General features: G+C 47.8%; 1 protein-coding gene across 3 annotated transcripts in view; it reads right to left on the bottom strand.

The window, feature by feature from the left end:
* The window catches only part of IL34 (interleukin 34), a 65,048-nt gene that overhangs the window by 40,415 nt on the left and 6,940 nt on the right, over nt 1-17,693 (bottom strand). Inside the window, exon 1 of one of the 3 annotated variants that reach the window (XM_061174435.1) lies at nt 1,082-1,158. The exons of the other annotated variants lie outside the window; for them this stretch is intronic. The gene's annotated coding sequence lies outside the window, so the exon portion shown is untranslated. Of the gene's footprint in view, nt 1-1,081; nt 1,159-17,693 lie in introns of those variants that run through there. 3 annotated transcript variants of the gene reach the window in all.

The following is a 17,693-nucleotide window of genomic DNA, read 5'->3' as shown; positions in this document are numbered from 1 at the left end:
CAGAACGTCCCACTCCAGATTTCTGCCCAGCTGCCTCCTTCTTGTCAACTCAAACATCACCTGCATAGAGCGGCTTCTCTGACCTGCCCAGGTCATTCCCTGTCACACTCCCTGGGGCACTTCTGCATTTATCTTGCTGTGTTCACTTGTATGTTATCTTGTAAGAATGGCCTCCAGAGCCTTGTTCTGACCTCATCACTGTGTCCCCAGAGCCTATGCACACAGAAGACAACAACATCTGGTGAACAATATCTGAGTGAATGAGTAGGACATTTGGGCCAGATGCTGAAATGCCAATAGAGAAGGAGAACTAGGTCAGCTAAACACTCAGCCCAAGAAGCTGGAGGAAAAACCCCACCCAAGGCCAGGATGGGGAAGGACAGGATACACCAAGAGTTTCCTTGGCTACTTGATTCCCTTCTCCTCTCTCAGCTCCCTCTCTCAACTACCCTTCAACGTAGGACCAGAGTTAGCATCAACCCTGGGGAGATCCTTCACATTTTAGAAAGGCACAAACCCCTCAAAACGACCAAGGGCATCTGGATTCCAATTCTAGCTCTAGCTCTGAGCCTCCCCTTCCCCGCTGGTACCTGGGTGGGGCGCAAGGACCATACCAGCCTGGCAGGGTTGCTGAGAGCACCGGCCCGTGGCACAGCGGCGCCGCAAACGCACATCACTGCACACTTAAACCAGGGCAGGGTGCATTCCTGCCCCTGGCTGCTTCTGTGGCTCCTCCAGCTCCAGAAGGGTCTCCATCGCAGCTGCACCGGCTCTGGGCACCTGATACGCCCCACATGTTACCCAGCATCTCCCACATGCCAGGCACTGTGCCAGGCGCTCGCCCATCTGTCCGGTGACACTGAATTATCATTGGTACCCACAACTCTTGGTACCATTATCTCCATTTTACAAGTGAGGAGACTAAGGCTGAGAGATTCAGCCACTGGCCGAAAGACACGGCTAGTGAGTGGGGGGCATCGGCTTCGAACATGGTCCATCGGCCACTTTTATCTGGTTTATTTAAGTGATTTGGCACCATGGGTTCACTGAAGAGAGCAGTCCTGGAAGGAAGGATCATTACCTTCATTGCACAGAGAAGGGAACTGCCGGCGCGCGTGTGGCCTGGTGGGCAGTCTCCGCTGCACTCAGGAACCCTTCGTGGGGCGCGCAGACTGGCCGCAGCTTGCGGCCTCCTGGGTCAGTGCGTGTGCTCTGGCTGCCCAGCCACCACCAGCTCCGTTTCGCAGATGCAGAGAACGAGGCTCCAGGAGATGCAAGGGTTGAGCGCTGAGACCCTGCAAGAGAGCCTGAGAGCAGGGACCGCCTCACCCCGCAAGCACACAGGCTGTGGCGAGCTGCCGCTGGGTCCCAGGTTGGCCCCTGGCTCAGCTGGAGCGGCTCACCTGAGGCGGCAGACGCAGGCAGCTGTGTCTGGCGGTACGTGCTGTCCCCGCCCTTGCCCTCTGTCCTCTCCCTCCTTCTTCCTGGATGACTAGGCACTAAACCCAGTTTCCTTGGAGGACAGTGCCCGGGATGCTCTGGAGGAACCTGGATGCCCACGTCTTATTCTAATTTCACATGCAGTACCAAGAATGAAGGGTTAGTTTCACATTTGAAAATCGAGCATTGTGAATTCCCCATGTTAGCAAACTAAAAAAGAAAAACCTATGATCACCTCAGCAGATGTAGTAGATTTTGTCCCTTTGACAAAATCCAACATCCACTGTCAAGGAAACTCTCAGCAAATTATGAATAGAAGGGAATTTCCTCAACCCGAAAAAGGGCATCTATTACATGGTGAACGACTGAATGTTCTCCCCCTAAAATTGGGAACAAGATGAGCTAATAAACGAGCTCAGCAAGGTTGCAGGACACAAGATCAACATACAAAAATCTACTGAATTTCTCGGGCTTCCCTGGTGGCACCGTGGTTAAGAATCTGCCTACCAATGCAGGGGACGCGGGTTCGAGGCCTGGTCCGGGAAGATCCCACATGCCGCGGAGCAAATAAGCCGGTGCGCCACAACGACTGAGTCTGCGCTCTAGAGCCCACGAGCCACAACTACGGAAGCCCGGAAGCCCGCGCATCTAGAGCCCATGTTCTGCAACAGGAGAAGCCACCGCAATGGAAGCCGGCGCACCGCAAGGATCAGGAGCCCCGGCTCCCCGCAACTAGAGAAAGCCCACGTGCAGCAACGAAGACCCAACGTAGCCATAAATAAATAAATAAATAAATGTTCTTTAAGAAAAAAAAAGTTCTGGAAATAGGGATAATGGTTACACAACATTGTAAATGTGCTTAACGTCACTGAATTGTACACTTAAAAATGTTTAAAATGGTATGTTATGTATATTTTACCACAGTAAAAAAAAAAGAGGAGGGTTCTCTGCTTTTCTCAGCCTAAGGGGTGTCTGGAACAGCCCTCCTCCCATAGGACCGACAGCCTTCCCCTCTCACAGGACAAGACTCTCATGATCCTTTGCTCCATGGAGCCAGGATCACCAGGGGGTCAGGCTCGCACCCCTGCAGCCCACCCCTTCCGCCACCCGATGACTGACCGGCCTCAATCCCTTTGCTCCTGCTGTTCCCTGAGCAGAATGCCCTCCCCCCCTTCCCCTGCCAGCCTAATTCTCCCTCTTCCCCACCTCCCCTCCCCCACACCCATACCCTCCCAGACTCTCTCACATGCTGCCCCTGACCCACATAAGGTGGCCAGTCCCCTGAGTGCTCCAGCTGCCCCCTCTCCAAGGGGACTGTCCCTCTTCCCCCCATGCCCCCTCCCCACCCTCTTCCTTTGACCTGATCACAGTGTCCTGAGCATCTATTCACTGTCTCAGCTCTGGCTGGGAGGTCCTCAGAGTCTCAGACTTCTCCTAATTCTGTCTCCTGACTTTTCAATTCTGGTTTAGGGACAGCATAGCTGATCAACTGCCAGGACTCGGGCTGCGCCAGTCCCTTCTTTACCAATTCAGGAATGTCCCTAGTGGAGAACAATGGAGAAAATAGAAATCTCGGTGAACAGAGCAGCTTTGTTTCTCATTTTTTGGCTCACAGAGGATGGACTGTGGGGACTTGGGCAGGCTCAGCACGGTGCCGAGAAGCCTGGCTTTGGCTTCTCCTTACTGATTTGGGACCTAGTAGAGCAAATCGGCTCGTTTCTCTAGGCCTCACTTTACCCACCTGAAAAATGGAGCTTGAGAAACTCCTCTTCGAGCTGAGTTGAGAGGGAGGAGTGGTGGAGGGGAAATGGGGATGTTTGCAGAGGTCCCCACTGTGGGGAACGTCTTGGTCACACAAGGCCCAACTTCCCGCAAATGTTTGGCCTCACACTTGTTGAGTTTGGGTTCAAGCCCTGCTCTAACAAGGCTGCTGGCAGGGACACAGGCCCTGGCACACAGGCTCTGTTCTGGCTCATCATCAAACTTGCTCTGTTACACCTTCCAAGAGCAATGGGGCCTGTGTTTTATAACAGCTACTGCAATTGTAATTAAACATACATTAGTAGTTTCGCATCCATCCCCCCCCCCATCCCCACCAGAACATAAGCCCCACTGAATTCCTAGCTTAGTGCCTATCATGAGGCGAATTCAATCACCGTGTTAACTAATTAATGCAGGGAGGCCCGCAGCGGGGGCCTGGTCTGTCTTTTCTCACATGCATATATCGCAGCTAAAGGGGAATCAGACGCAGCCCCCTGTCCCCAAGCCACTTGGAACGGGGAGGTCTGGGGCCAGGGGAGAGTCGCCAGCCTCCCCTCTCATCACACACACCAGTCTGACCCAGGACCCTCCCTGGTTCCACCACGACCCCTACTCTTGCCCATGCCACCTGTATGAGAACGTGAAACTTGTTAAATGAGTCAGAGTTAAAGTCTGTTCTACATGCATTTGTGACCCTAGCCTCTCCCGTGTGCCAGGGGTTGGCACACAAAGACAAAAAGCTACAAGCCTAGCCTGGAGCAGCTGACACTGGTGGGGAGGCCTGGTCACAGAGCAGGTGGGTGAGAGAGAGGGAGGCACAGAGAGGACGGGAGGCTGGGAAGGGGCGGGCCTTCAAAACCTTTCTAACACATGATGAGAAGCCACTCAAGGTCCCTCACAAGGGGACCCAGCCTGAGTAAGGAGGGTTCCTCAAGAACTTCTGGAAATGTCTGTTACCAGAGTCGGTGGCCCATAGACTGGGAGTCGGGTCCATCTCTCCTCAACAGGGAGCACGTGGTGGGCAGCCTCGGGTTCTACCAGCAGCCCCCCATTCTCCTCCTACCCTCCCCCCACCTTTCCCACAGTGGGCCTCAAACCCAAACACAGGAGTGAACCTAGGAAGAGACAAGGAGGAATCCAGCCTTCAGAGAGAGCATGGCCCTTGATTTCAGACTGCTAGTGTCCAAAACTGTAGGAGATAAAATGTCAGGTGCACGTAATGTGCCCCAACTTTACCTCACGTGTCCGGCTTTACATCAGTTGCCAACACCTGTCCTTCCACACCTTTCTCCTTGCTCACACCAACACATGAGCGCATATATACATAGGGAGGAGGTATGCTTGTTTGTATGAATAAAATGGAATCGCCAGATCCATATAACTTGTTTTCTCCCCCACTTCACAGTGGGCATATCTGCAAGTCAGTATTCTAATTTTTTTATCCTGCGGATACAAACACACAATCAGTTATCCTACTCCATAAACAGGATCAGAGCAGAGGCTAAAGGTTGAGTATTGTAGATATTTTCAGTTGCACCAAAATCTCTCTTTTTTTTCTTCTCCTCTTCCTTCACCTGCAGCCCTGATGGGAAGCCTTCACCACCTTCTTCATGCTCATGTATCTATACAGAAATACACCGAATACAAGTGTGGGGTTTGGGGTCAAGTTTGGCTTTATTTGGAGTTTCTTTGCAAAAAGGGGATCATAATAGTACCTGTCTCTATTTCTTACTTTTCTCACTCAATAGTAAAATTCTTCAGGAAAATCCCTCCAAATCTTTTTTTTTTTTTGCTTTTTTTTTTTTTTTGGCTGTGCCATGTGTCTTTCAGGATCTTAGTTGCCCGACCTGGGCCCCTGGCAGTGAAAACACTGAGTCCTAACCACTGGATCACCAGGGAATTCCTCCTCCAAACCTTTTAATGGCTGCATAATATTCCCTGACTGAGGGACTTTTACTTTGTTTCCAGTTCTGGTGGTGGTGGTGTGGTGTTTGTTTGTTTGACAGTAAACATCCAGGGACATTTATCTTTTTTTTTTTTTTTTTTTTCTTTGCAGCAAAGAGAGGGTTTATTTGCAAGGCAGCCCAGTGAGGATTCAGGAGAACAAACCTCAAGTCCACGAAGGCAAGGGGCTTGGGGTATTGATGGGATAACAAATAACAAAGCAGGGCAGTTTGAGGCACAGGAGAGCATGGGGAAAGGTGATTGGAGAAAGGTGCATGGTTTTGCACAGGCCTAAGCTCTGCATGTTCAAGAGGTCACTGAGGGGACACTGCACATGCCCAGCTGGAGGGTGGGTGGTCCTAGCCAGTCCTTAACCAACTCAGCTTGATCTAGACGCAGCTGACTCCAAGTTCCTAGAAAACAACTCGGGCAAACATCTTATTGTTTAGGCTACATGCCCCTTGGAGGACCTGCAAATCTTAAAATAACCTTGATTAGTGAAGGCAGGTGAAATGGATTTAACCATGGTTTCAGGGTCTTTACAGAGGTAAGTTAAAATGAGGTGGTAAAGGTGAGCCCTAACCCAGTATGACTAATATCCTTCTGAAAAGGAGAAATTGGACACAGAGGCAGATGCAGAGGAAAGACTATGAAGAGAAATGGGAAAAAGAAGAACAACTACAAGCCAAGGAGAGAGGCCTGGAACAGATCCAGCCCTTAGAAGATGCCAACCCTGCCAACACCTTGATTTTGTTTTTTTGTTTTTGCTGTTTTTTAATTTTTATTGGAGTGTAGTTGACTTACAATGTTGTGTTAGTTTCAGATGTACAGAAAAGTGAATCAGTTATACATATATATATATCCATTCTTTTTCAGATTCTTTTCCCATATAGGCTATTACAGAATATTGAGTAGAGTTCCCTGTGCTATGCAGTAGGTTCTTATTAGTTATCTATTTTATATATAGTAGTGTGTATATGTTAATCCCAATCTCCTAATTTATCACTTCCCCCTACATTTCCCCTTTGGTAACCATAAGTTTGATTCTCTTGCTTTCTTTCCTGATCTTGCTGCTGACTCCCTCATGGTGGCTGGCTTCCTTGTGCATTTCTAATTTGTACTGTTGGTTCAAGTTTGACAAGCATCCTGTGGGCAGCCTGACCAGGCTGGGTTGAAGGTTTTGCTTTTGCTTCTTCCAGGTGTTCCAAGGAGTACCAGGTAGGAGTAGTTTTTTGGGTTTTTTTGTTTTTGTTTTTTGTATGTGTGTTTTTTAAATTGTGGTAAAATATACATAACATAAAATTTACTGTCTCAGCCATTTTTAAGTATACAGTTCAGGAGTGCTAAATATTTTCATGTTGTTGTCCAGTCAGTCTCCAGGACTCTTCATGTTGCAAAATGGAAACTCTATATTCATTAAACAACTCCCTATATCCCCCTCCCCTCAGGTCCTGGCAACCATTCTACTTTCTTTATGAATTTTCCAGCCAGGAGTAGCTTTTATGATCACTTCCTGGCCTGGAGACTCTAGGATCACATGAGCAGTGTAAATTTGATCCCAAATCCAAAAGAGGGCAGATGTGTGATTATACATTTCTCAGAGGAGGTCTTCCCCTTCTCAAACCAGACCCAGGCCAGGTTAGAAAATCTTCCTTCTCTGCCTCTTCCAGAGGTTGAATTTTTTCTGGCCTAACTTCACTTAAAAGAAGCTTAAACCCTTAAGGGTCCCAGCTGTATGTGGGGGTCTCATTTCTACCTCCCTGCTTCATGTGGTCTCAAAACTTTGGCTCTAGTCCCTATGGCTATTCAAATCTACTTCCCTGGATATCCAGACCAGTGAAGGGCCCTCAGGGAAGGCAAAGCAGCCTCACTCCCTCCCAACTTCCTTTACTGTCTTGCCCAGGGCTATCCTTATTCCCATGCAGCTCAGCTATGCATAAAAAAATGCTGATTGTTTTATATCCTAAGTTTCTGGATGTTTTTGTAGAGTTTCCCCGAAAAACTATCAAACCTTCCATTCTGTTGAAAAGGAACCTCACTTACATTTCTTTTTCTTTGTACTGGTTTTTAGCCATAACCAGAATTTTGCCTTATTTTTCCAATGAAACTAGAGCTCTGGTGTTCAGCCGGCACAGCCCCCAGTGGACACACAGGAGGTGCTCAGTGAAAACTAGTAGAGTGACGGAAAAAGAGCCAGAGCTCCCAGTCACGGCTGGGGATGGCCACGGAGGTGGTGCTGCCTCTGCTTCAGGGATGTTTGGGGCCCATAAAATCTGGGTTGACAATGTAGGCAGTGTCCATGAGAAGCTGAGGCTACCTGAGCTTGAATAAAAGGACTAAAGGAACAATGACAATCGTCATCATCATCATAATAACAGCTAATGTTAATCACTTTATGTCATTTAATCCCCCCACACACACACATCAATACCAGAATTAGAAATTCTAGCCCTCATTTTATTTATTTATTTTTAATTTTAATTTTTTTTTTTTTGGCCGTGCCACGTGGCTTGCAGGATCTTAGTTCCCTGACCCGCCCCCTCGGCAGTGAAAGCACGGAGTCCTAACCACTGGACCACCAGGGAATTCCCTCACCCTCATTTTAAAGATGAGGAAAGCAAAGCTCAGAAAGGTCTACAAGTTGCCAAAAATCACACAGCTAGCAAATGGGACAGCAAGCATTAAATATAAATATGTCTGACCCCAAAGCCCTTGCTGATAACTCTACATTAGAGGGCAGTCTGAAGGCAAAAGGAGACCACATTCCCCCACCCAGCAGCTTTATGCAGCTGGAAGAGCCTGACTGTGAGGCCAAGGAAGGCCCAGCATATGGGATGAAGCCCAAAAGAATCTGGAGCTGGAGGGGTAACCTGAGCACCCTGCAACTTCAGAGACAGGACCCAGAGGTTGCCCTGTGAATCAGCCTCTGAAGTAGCATATGCACAGAGGACAGGAATATGGAAGGAAGGAATAGCTGAATCAATTCAGAATGATTCAGGAAGCTTCTGGGCCCAATAGGGTACCCTCCCGTCCTTTTCTAGCATTCCCCACTTCTCCCAGCATCCCTCATCTCCCCCAGCATCCTCCACTTTTCCCAGCATCCTCTCCTCACCCCGTGTCCCTTCATCTTTCCCAGAATTCCCTCATTTCTTCCAAATGCTTTTTCCCAGGTCCAATCCAGAAACGGCTATCAACAGATTCTCTCATCAACCAGTAACGCCTTATTTCATCAAGTCTAATGCACAATGGATTGTAAAATGCACCAACATTTTACGTGACACTGAGAAAGAGGAGGAAAAATCTATCAGTTAAATTGTGATTTGCCATTGATCCTGATTTCAGAGATGTTAAAATGTGGGGAGTGGGGGAAAGGTGTGAATCAGTGGAATATGGTAACACTAAGAGCCCTACTGTGCACTTGGTGCCTTGTCTGAGAGTTACAGAATGTTTCCATATACAGTGTCTCACTATTAATGGCTAGTAAGCAGGCAGTATGCCCAGAACCACCTTAGACTCTCAGGGATTCAGTTTTCTGCCCTTATGGAAATCACAGGCTAGTTGGCGGTCTTGGAGGCAGGCTGAGAGAACATATACAGAATGGTTCAAGGCTAGTCTTTATGGACGATAAATGTAATAAGTGTCTGGAGCAGGGATGGATCAAAGTTGGCCAAAGTGATCAAAGTAGGCTTCACGGCAAGGAGGAGGAGACTTAAACTAGAGGATGAAGGATGGAAAATGGGGACAAGAGAAGACACTGAGGAGGGAGAAGTGGGGAGAAAGTGAACAAAGCGTGGAGATGAGGCCCACATGGCAAATGCTCGGGACAGCAGAGAAGGTCCTTTGTCTTGGAGCCGAGAAGCGGCATCAGGGTGTCATGGGAGTCTACTTTGGTCAGGCAGGCCAACACAGGACTACAGAAGGCCTTGAAAGCCAAGCAGCTCTTCTTGAGTGCCAGGCAGCAGGGAGCCAGTACAGGTTGTGAGCAGGGGAATGACCTGGTGAACACACTCACTCAGGGAACACTGATGTGCAAGATGAGCTGGAGGCCGGAGCTGGAGGCCAGGACAACAACCATTCCTCCAAGCCCTGCAGTGAAGGAAGGTGACCTCTAAAGAGTCTCTACTGGATGTTCATGTGCCTGGCAGGGCCTGGGGGACAGTCCTTCCAGGCGGTTTGAGCTATGCCTAGATGGAAAGGAGTCCTAGACCCTTTACAGAATTGTCCCTTCAGGGCCGGAGCCACCCAGGCATTTGCCTGGTATATTCCCAGGAGGTACAGCTATATGAAGAATCATCCTCTACTCAGTAAAATTGGTAACACCTAACAGATGCAGGAGCTCAAGAACACATTGCTTACATTTGTAGAGTGTAAATAACCATATAAGTAAATCCTTTCTGCCTCTAGGAATTAAAGAGATGTATTTGGTAAGAGACACATATGTCTGATACATGCTCATTGATAAAATACTCCAATCTTTCTGGATTGGTCCTACCTGGCAATTTGTAACAAGAACCACAAAACTAGTTAAACCCTGTGAGGGGGTAACTCCACTTTAAGAGGTAGACGCCTAGGAAATAATCAGAAATGGCCCAAAGCAGTGCCACTTGGGAAGGTGGGAGCCAGAGAACCACCCAAGAACCTAAGAGAGAGGAAAAGGCTCAGCTCAGCCAGGAGGGTCAACATCAGGCACCACCTGAGCTGCCTGAGTGAGGCACTTACAAACGTGTCAAGCTGGGGAGAAGGACCCCAACTGTGTGTGCTGCCACCCTGGGCGCTGGGACCCTCTGGAGGCAATGCAGTGTTATTTGGCTTCAGAGCTCCCGCTTCCTCATCTATAAAATGGGAACGAAATTTGCAGTTACTGGCCCTCAGCCTGGTCAGTGGTGAACTATTATTACTACATGTATGACACATACAGATAAGAACAGCTCCACCCTCATTGCAAATGGACACAAATAATTTTAGCTGGGCTGGGGGATGGGTAGAGGGTGGCATATATGTGGCTGCATGGTGTCCCTTGGCTCCAGTGTCTGAGGCAGACGTGGGAAATCGGATGCCAGAGAGCCCAGTGCCGTGTCTAAGAGTGTCACCTCCAGCCTGGGAGGGAGACCCAGGCGGGAAAGCCAACTTGGCCCACATCTGCCACTCAGACACCTTGATCCCAGCAGCTGACTGCCTCTCCCCGGCTCTTCATCATAACCTCTCATGACCACAGTTCCCTCTGCACCTCTGGGGACACCCTGATCACTCCCCTGGCAGGGTTACTCACAGTATAGATAAATCCCTTTCCTCCTGAGGTCAGCCAGACAAGGTTAGACTCAACCCCAGAAGAATGTGTCTAAGAAGAAACCGAGAGGAAACAAAACTAAGGAATTAAAATGCAGCCATCTGGGAATAGGAGGGCTTCCAAGTCATTAATCTGATATGAATCTGGCTCCAGACCGGGCTGGCAGCCTCCTTTAGCTGCCTCCTCACCTCCTCCTCATCTCCACCCATTTGCCTTAGCAAGAAGCCCTCCCTTCAAGAACCTGCTTCTTCTGGCCTTGAGCAGCCTTGCCCCTAGCTCTTGGCAGGACCACCCTCTCTGCTTGAGCTCTTGGAGAATTTGGTTGGCCCCAGAGAGTCCTCCTTCAATCCTGAGCCCTTCCCACAGGGATAATACCTGCCGGGCAGAGTTCTTGTGAGGACTGGAGATCTAGTTGGTGATGCCAACTGCAACAAATGTAAGCTCCATGAGAGCAGGACTTCGTTTTGTTCTCTGCCCCATCTCCTGTGCCTGGCCCATCGTAAATGCTCATGGATGTTTGTCAAATGAATAATAAATATAAATATGAGCTTGAGTATGTATGTCAATCTCTAGAAGGACCCACAGAACCTAGTATCAGTGATTGTATTTGGACAGATGAAAACAGAGTCCTAAGGAATGGGATATGGAGAGGAAGCTACTTTTCACTGTAAACCAATCGTATCTTTTGATTTTTTTTTTAAATTTTATTTATTTATTTGTTTGTTTATTTATGGCTGTGTTGGGTCTTCGTTTCTGTGCGAGGGCTTTCTCTAGTGGCGGCAAGCGGGGGCCACTCTTCATCGCGGTGCGCGGGCCTCTCACTGTCACGGCCTCTCGTTGCGGAGCACAGGCTCCAGACGCGCAGGCTCAGCAATTGTGGCTCAAGGGCCTAGTCGCTCCGCGGCATTTGGGATCTTCCCAGAGCAGGGCTCGAACCCGTATCCCCTGCATTGGCAGGCAGATTCTCAACCACTGCGCCACCAGGGAAGCCCTGATTTTTTCTTTTTTTTCCAGCTGCATCGTGCGTCACGTGGGATCTTAGTTCCCTGACCAGGGATCAAATCTGTGCCCCCTGCAGTGGAAGCATGGAATCTTAACCACTGGACCTCCAGAGAAGTCCCTGATTTTTTTTTTTTAGTGTGCACATATATTATCTACTTGAAATTAAAAACACACCACCGGGCTTCCCCCGTGTGCCACAACTACTGAGCCCACGTGCTGCAACTACTGAAGTCCACGCACCTAGAGCCCGTGCTCCACAACAATAGAAGCTGCCGCAATGAGAATCCCGTGCACCGCAACGAAGAGTAGCCCCCACTCGCCACAACTAGAGAAAGCCTGCATGCAGCAATGAAGACCCAACACAGCCAAAAAATTAAATAAAATAAATAAATAAAAACACAACACCATTTACATTAGCACCCCCAAAATGAAATACTTTGATAGAAACCTAACAAAATATGTTGAAGATCTACATGATCAAAACTATAAAGCTGTGATGAAAGAAATCAAGGAAGACCTAAATAAATCAAGAGATATTCCATGTTCATGGATAGGAAGACTCAATATTGTTAAGATGTTTGTCCTCCCCAACTTGAGCTATAGATTCAATGTCATCTCAATCAAAATCCCAGCAAGTTATTTTGTGGATATCTACAAACTGATTCTAAAGTTTATATGGAGAGGTAAAAGACCCAGAATGGCCAACACAATATTGAAGAACAAATTTGGAGGACACACACACGACCTGACTTCAAGACTTATATAAAGCTACAGTAAACAAGACAGTGTGGTACTGGCAAAAGAATAGACAAATAGATCCATGGAACAGAATAGAGAGCCCAGAAGTAGACCCACATAAATATAAGTAACTAATCTTTGACAAAGGAGCAAAGACAATTCAATGGAGAAAGGATAGTCCTTTCAACAAATGGTACTGGAACGAGTGGACATCCACATACCAAAAAAAAAAAAAAAAAGAACCTAGGCACAGACCTTATACCTTTTACAAAAATTAATTCAAAATGGATATTACCTAAATGTAAAATGCAAAAGAATAAAACTTCTAGAATATAACATAGGAGAAAATCCAGGTGACCTTGGGTTTGGTAATGAGTTATTATGTACATTAAAAGCACGATCCATAAAAGGAAACATTAATAAGTTAGACTTTATTAAAATTTAAAACTTCTGCTCTGCAAAAGACACAGCTAAGAAAATGAAGAGCAAATATTTACAAAAGACCTAATAAAGGACTTGTATCCAAAATATACAAAAAACTCTTCAAACTCAACAAGAAAAAACAAAAGAACCCCATTAAAAAGTGGACAACAAATCTGAACAGACACCTCACCAAAAAGATATATGGATGGCAAATAAGCATATGAAAAGATGCTCAACAACATATGTCACTAGGGAATTACATTTGCAACAACAATGAGATAGCACTATACACCTATTACTTTGTGGCTAAAATCCAAGAAACTTACACTACTAAATGCTGACAAGAAGTAGAGCAACAGGAACGCTCATTGACTGTTGGTGGAAATGCAAAATGGTACAGCCACTTTGGAAGACAGTTTGGTGGTTTCTTACAAGCTAAACAAAGCCTTACCATGTGATCCAGTGGTAATGCTCTTTTTACCCAACTGAGTTGAAAAGTTATGTCCACATAAAAACCTGCACACATATGTTTATAGCAGCTTTATTAATAAGCACCAAAAGCTGGAAGCAACCAAAATATCCCTTAATAAGTGAATAAACTATAGTACCTCCATACAATGGGACATTATTAGGCACTGAAAAGAAATGAGCTATCGAGCCACAAAAAGATATGAAGGAACTGGAAATGCATATTTCTAAGTATAAGAAACCAATCTGGAAAGGCTACATACTGTGTGATTCCAACTGTATGATATTTTGGAAAAGGCTAAACTACAGAGATGGCAGAAAGACTGGTGGTTGTCAGAGGATGCAGGGAGGGAGGGAGGAATAGGTGTAGCACAGAGGATTTGTAGGGCAGTGAAACTATTCAGATATTGTCACAATTTCATTATACATTTGTCAAAATCTATAAATGTACAACACCAAGAGTGAACCCTAATGTAGACTATGAACTTTAATAATGTTTTAATATACTAATAATAATGTATTAATATTGATTCATCAATTGTAACAAACTTACCACACTAATAACACCTGTTAATAACAAGGGGCACTGTGTGACTGGGGTAGGGTGGCCATATGGAGCTCTTTATACTTTCTCCTCAATCTTTCTGTAAATCTATTGATAAACTGTCCTAAAAAAAAACCCCACTAATTATTTTTTAAAAGCTTAAAAATTATAAAATAGAAATTATTCAGTCAATGTTATGGGCTTTGCCAGCAGACAGCCCAGGGTTTAAGTCCCAGATTCTGAACCAGCCTCAGCTTCCTCCTCTGGGGTTAACAGTCACGCCTTATAGGCTTACCGGTTCCAGAACTCTGTTGCTGCAGCCTGACAGTCAAAAATTATGTTGCCTATGTGATTTCCACGGACAGGGAGAAGAGTGGTCTTCTCTTGGCTGGGAGGGGAACCAGGGCAAGTAGGACCAGGAGGCACCCTCTGCAGAGATGTCATCCAAGAAAGCTTTCCCAGCTGCAGGAAGACGCTGGAAAGCACCTGGCCCCAGCCCAGCCTCTGCTGGGCCAGCTGATCTGCTGGCCTCTGTGCAGAGCCGCTTCACTGGGGCCTGGGACAGACCCTCCAAAGAGACAAGCAGGAGGGCTACATAGCCTGAGACCCAGTGCAGTGGAGGTGGGAAGGGGCCTGCAGAGCAAGGGGGGCCAGAAGGATCACCACCCTGCTCTGGTGTACCCCTTCCACTATGGGACCGTGGGAAGCCCCTAATCACCTTCTTCATCCACAAAATAGCACTACCCAGGCCCACTCCCAGGGTGGCAGTGAGGGTACCAGGAGGGAGGAGGAGAGCAATCTTAAATGTACGACTTCTCCACCAAGCAGCAAGTGGCACTAATATTACTGCTATCGGATCAGCTACCAATGCAAAGCCTCCAAGGCAGCAATGGGGAGAGAGAAAGATCCGAGCTTCTGAACACGTGACTTAACCTCTCCAAGCCTCAGTTGCCTCATCTGTAATATGGGAAAATTGCAGTTCTTCACCTCCTGGGCTCTGTGTGAATTTGGTGAGATAGTGCCCGCACAGAGCTTAGCACCCTACCTGGCATGGAGATGTCTTTAAACGGTAGCTCTCTGCATCTTCATAAGGTGTGAATGGCATCCCCACTAACTGGGTCATTCTGGCTCAATCGCCGTCCCTGCCAGGGCTTCCTCTGTAATTCCAAAGACAGAAGGGGCCACCGTATTGCCACCATTAGGGATAGCATTTATTGACTTGCGGGTGCTAGCCTGGGAACTTGGACAAATTGAATCATGTGGACAAGGTCTTGGCACCCAGAGAGCTGGGCTGGAAAAAACACAGTTGCAAAAAAGGCAGAATGAACTCAACAGCTATGGGAAAGACTTGGAGCCCTGAAGAGAGTTGTCAAGGAGAGTCCTGTTTAACAGAAGGAGAAGGGGGACATTGAGTGACAAGGAGCCTGGCTCCCAATAAGGCCAGTGTTGTCTGCACAGTGTTATCCTTGAACCCTGGAGACCCAAGCAGGTGGGGTCTGGCTCCGCAGAGAAACCAGCCAGAGTGAGGGGGGCAGCAAGGACTCACAGGGGGAGGTGGCAGCTGCTAAATCCCTACCTGTGAGAGTGTCAGGACCCAGGAACTATCGGCCAGGGGCAGGGTGGCAGGGAGTAGTCAGCTTGCGGAGGCAGATTTGGAGACTTCCACCCAACAGAGAGCGCTAGCACCAGACCTCCTGGTTTCAAATTCCAGCTCACTGCCTACTGGCTGACCTTGGGCAGGAGATTTAACCCCTGGGCCTCAGTTCCCAGGAGTAAAATGGGGATGACTGTAGCAACCACCATACAGGGTTGTGGTGAGGATCTGAGATCAAGCCGGTTTAGCATTTAACAGTGTGTACCCAGAATAAATGGCAGCAACTATTATTACTGTTGTTTAGGGGAAGGCTGGCAGCAAGCCTTCTCACCTGCCTGCCCCCTCCCTCTTACTTGGGTCCCACCTTTACACAGGCCTGTTACATATAACTTTGCCTGGACTGGATCACATTAGAGAGGCGTAGAGCCTAGGAAACACTCTGACTCCACCCCTACTCCATGCAGGAGTCTCCTCTACAGCTTGCCCAGCCTCTCCTCACATGCCTCCTCTAACCGGGAGCTCACCACTCCATGAGGCAGCCTGTTCCACATTCGGACAGCTCTGGTCACAAGTCCTCTAGGCGGAGCTAAAATCTCCTCCCTGCAAACTGCCCCTTAGTGGAAGTGATTTTTTGCCAGGGACTTTCCGATGTCTGGAATCTACCCATCCCACAAATGCTAGGAACCCTCTGAGCAGGGCCTGTCATTCCTCCAGGAAGTCTCCCCTGAACCCCATCCTGAGTATCTCATGCAGAATGGCGCAACTGTTCCCCACAGGGATACACAAATCTCCTCCAATGCCTGGGTCCATGAGGCAAAAAAATCTTGGATGTTCCCAGATCTGACATTAATAATAGTTCACATTCACTTGCCTCACTCAACTCTTACAAAACCCCTGTGAGGCATATACTACTTTTTCCTCCAAGTTTTAAAATTGTAGTGATATACATATAACATAAAATCTTAACCATTTCTAAGTGTACATGTCAGTGGTATTAAGTACATTTACATTGTTGTGCAACCATCACCACCATCTATCTCCAGAAATATTTTCATCTTGTGAGATTGAAACTCTAAATCCATTGAACAATAACTCCCCCATTCCCTCCTCCCCCCGGCTCCCGGCAACCACCATTCTACTTTCCATTTCTACAATCTGACTACTCTTAGGTACCGTACATAAGTGGGATCATACAGAATTTGTCTTTCTGTGTCTGGCTTATTTCGCCTAGCATAACGTCCTCAAGATTCATCCATGTCGTAGCATGCATCGAATTTCCTTCCTGTTTAAGTCTGAATAATATTCCAGAGTGTGTGTGTGTGTGTGTATACATACACATATACATATTGTTTATCCATCCGTCTGTCACTGGACACTTTAGTTGCTTCTACCCTTCTGTCTATTGCAAATAATGCTGCTACAAACATGGGTGTACTAATATCTCTTTGAGACCCCACTTTTAATTCTTTTGGGTGTACACCCAGAAGTGGGACTGCTGGGTCATATGGTAGTTCTAGTTTTAATTTTTTTAGGAATTGCCAAACTGTTTTCCACAGTATCATGGAAATGGATTGTACCATTTTACAATCCCACCAACAGTGCACAAGAGTTCCAATTTCTCAATATCCCAGCCAATGTTTGTTATTTTGTTTTGTTTCTACATAGTAGCCATCCTAATAGGTGTGAGAGGGTACAGGGAGATCCTATGCTTACTCCTATTTTACAGCTGAGGAAAGTGAGACTGGAGAGGTGCCCTGACTTGCCCAAGGTCTCACAGGCAGCATGTGGCAGAGCTTGGATTCAAGCTCAGGCTGTCTAAGCCTGTCCAGTGCTCTCAACAGCTCCCATCCCGGCAAATCCCTGCAGTCCAACTGATCAGTGACCACCCTGGAGCCTCCAACATCCTCTGAGCTCCATCCAGGGAGCCCTGGCCAGGGAGGAGGTGGTGACCTTGGACATACCCCCACCCTGCCCCAGAGTGCTAAACTAACCCCAGCCCCTGGATCGTTTCAGCAAAGGCCTTACCCTGCATGGCCCACAGAGATGACAGCCTGGAGGTGTCCTCTAGTTGGTCCCTGCTCTCAGGGCAGGAGCGGGGAAGGGGCCGGGGGCTCACTCCACAGCTGCCTGATGGGCTGGTGGCTGCTTGGATTATCTTGCACGAGAGCAGGGACAGCCCTGGCAGTGCAGGGCAGCCCGCAGACTCTTGAATCCGGTGGGACCGGGGCTCGGCAGAGGCTGGAGCGCAGGGTAGGGCCTCTCGGGAGACGAGGCGGGGCACACGAGGTGACAGCAACCTATGCAGGGTCGGGCGTGTCCTCTGCACTGCCTCATCACGCCTGAGTGACCGTGGGAAGCTAGGAGTCCTCCCTGCACCTCAGTTTCTTCATCTGTAAAACGGGGGAGACTAAGTCAAACCTAGCAGGGAGCTGTGGACATTAAATGAGCACCAGACACACACTGCCTGGCTGAAGAGTGGGCACCGACAGTGC

Source organism: Eubalaena glacialis, chromosome 18, assembly GCF_028564815.1.
Source record: "Eubalaena glacialis isolate mEubGla1 chromosome 18, mEubGla1.1.hap2.+ XY, whole genome shotgun sequence".
Lineage (NCBI taxonomy): Eukaryota > Metazoa > Chordata > Mammalia > Artiodactyla > Balaenidae > Eubalaena > Eubalaena glacialis.
This window is presented reverse-complemented; position numbering and strand designations above follow the sequence as displayed.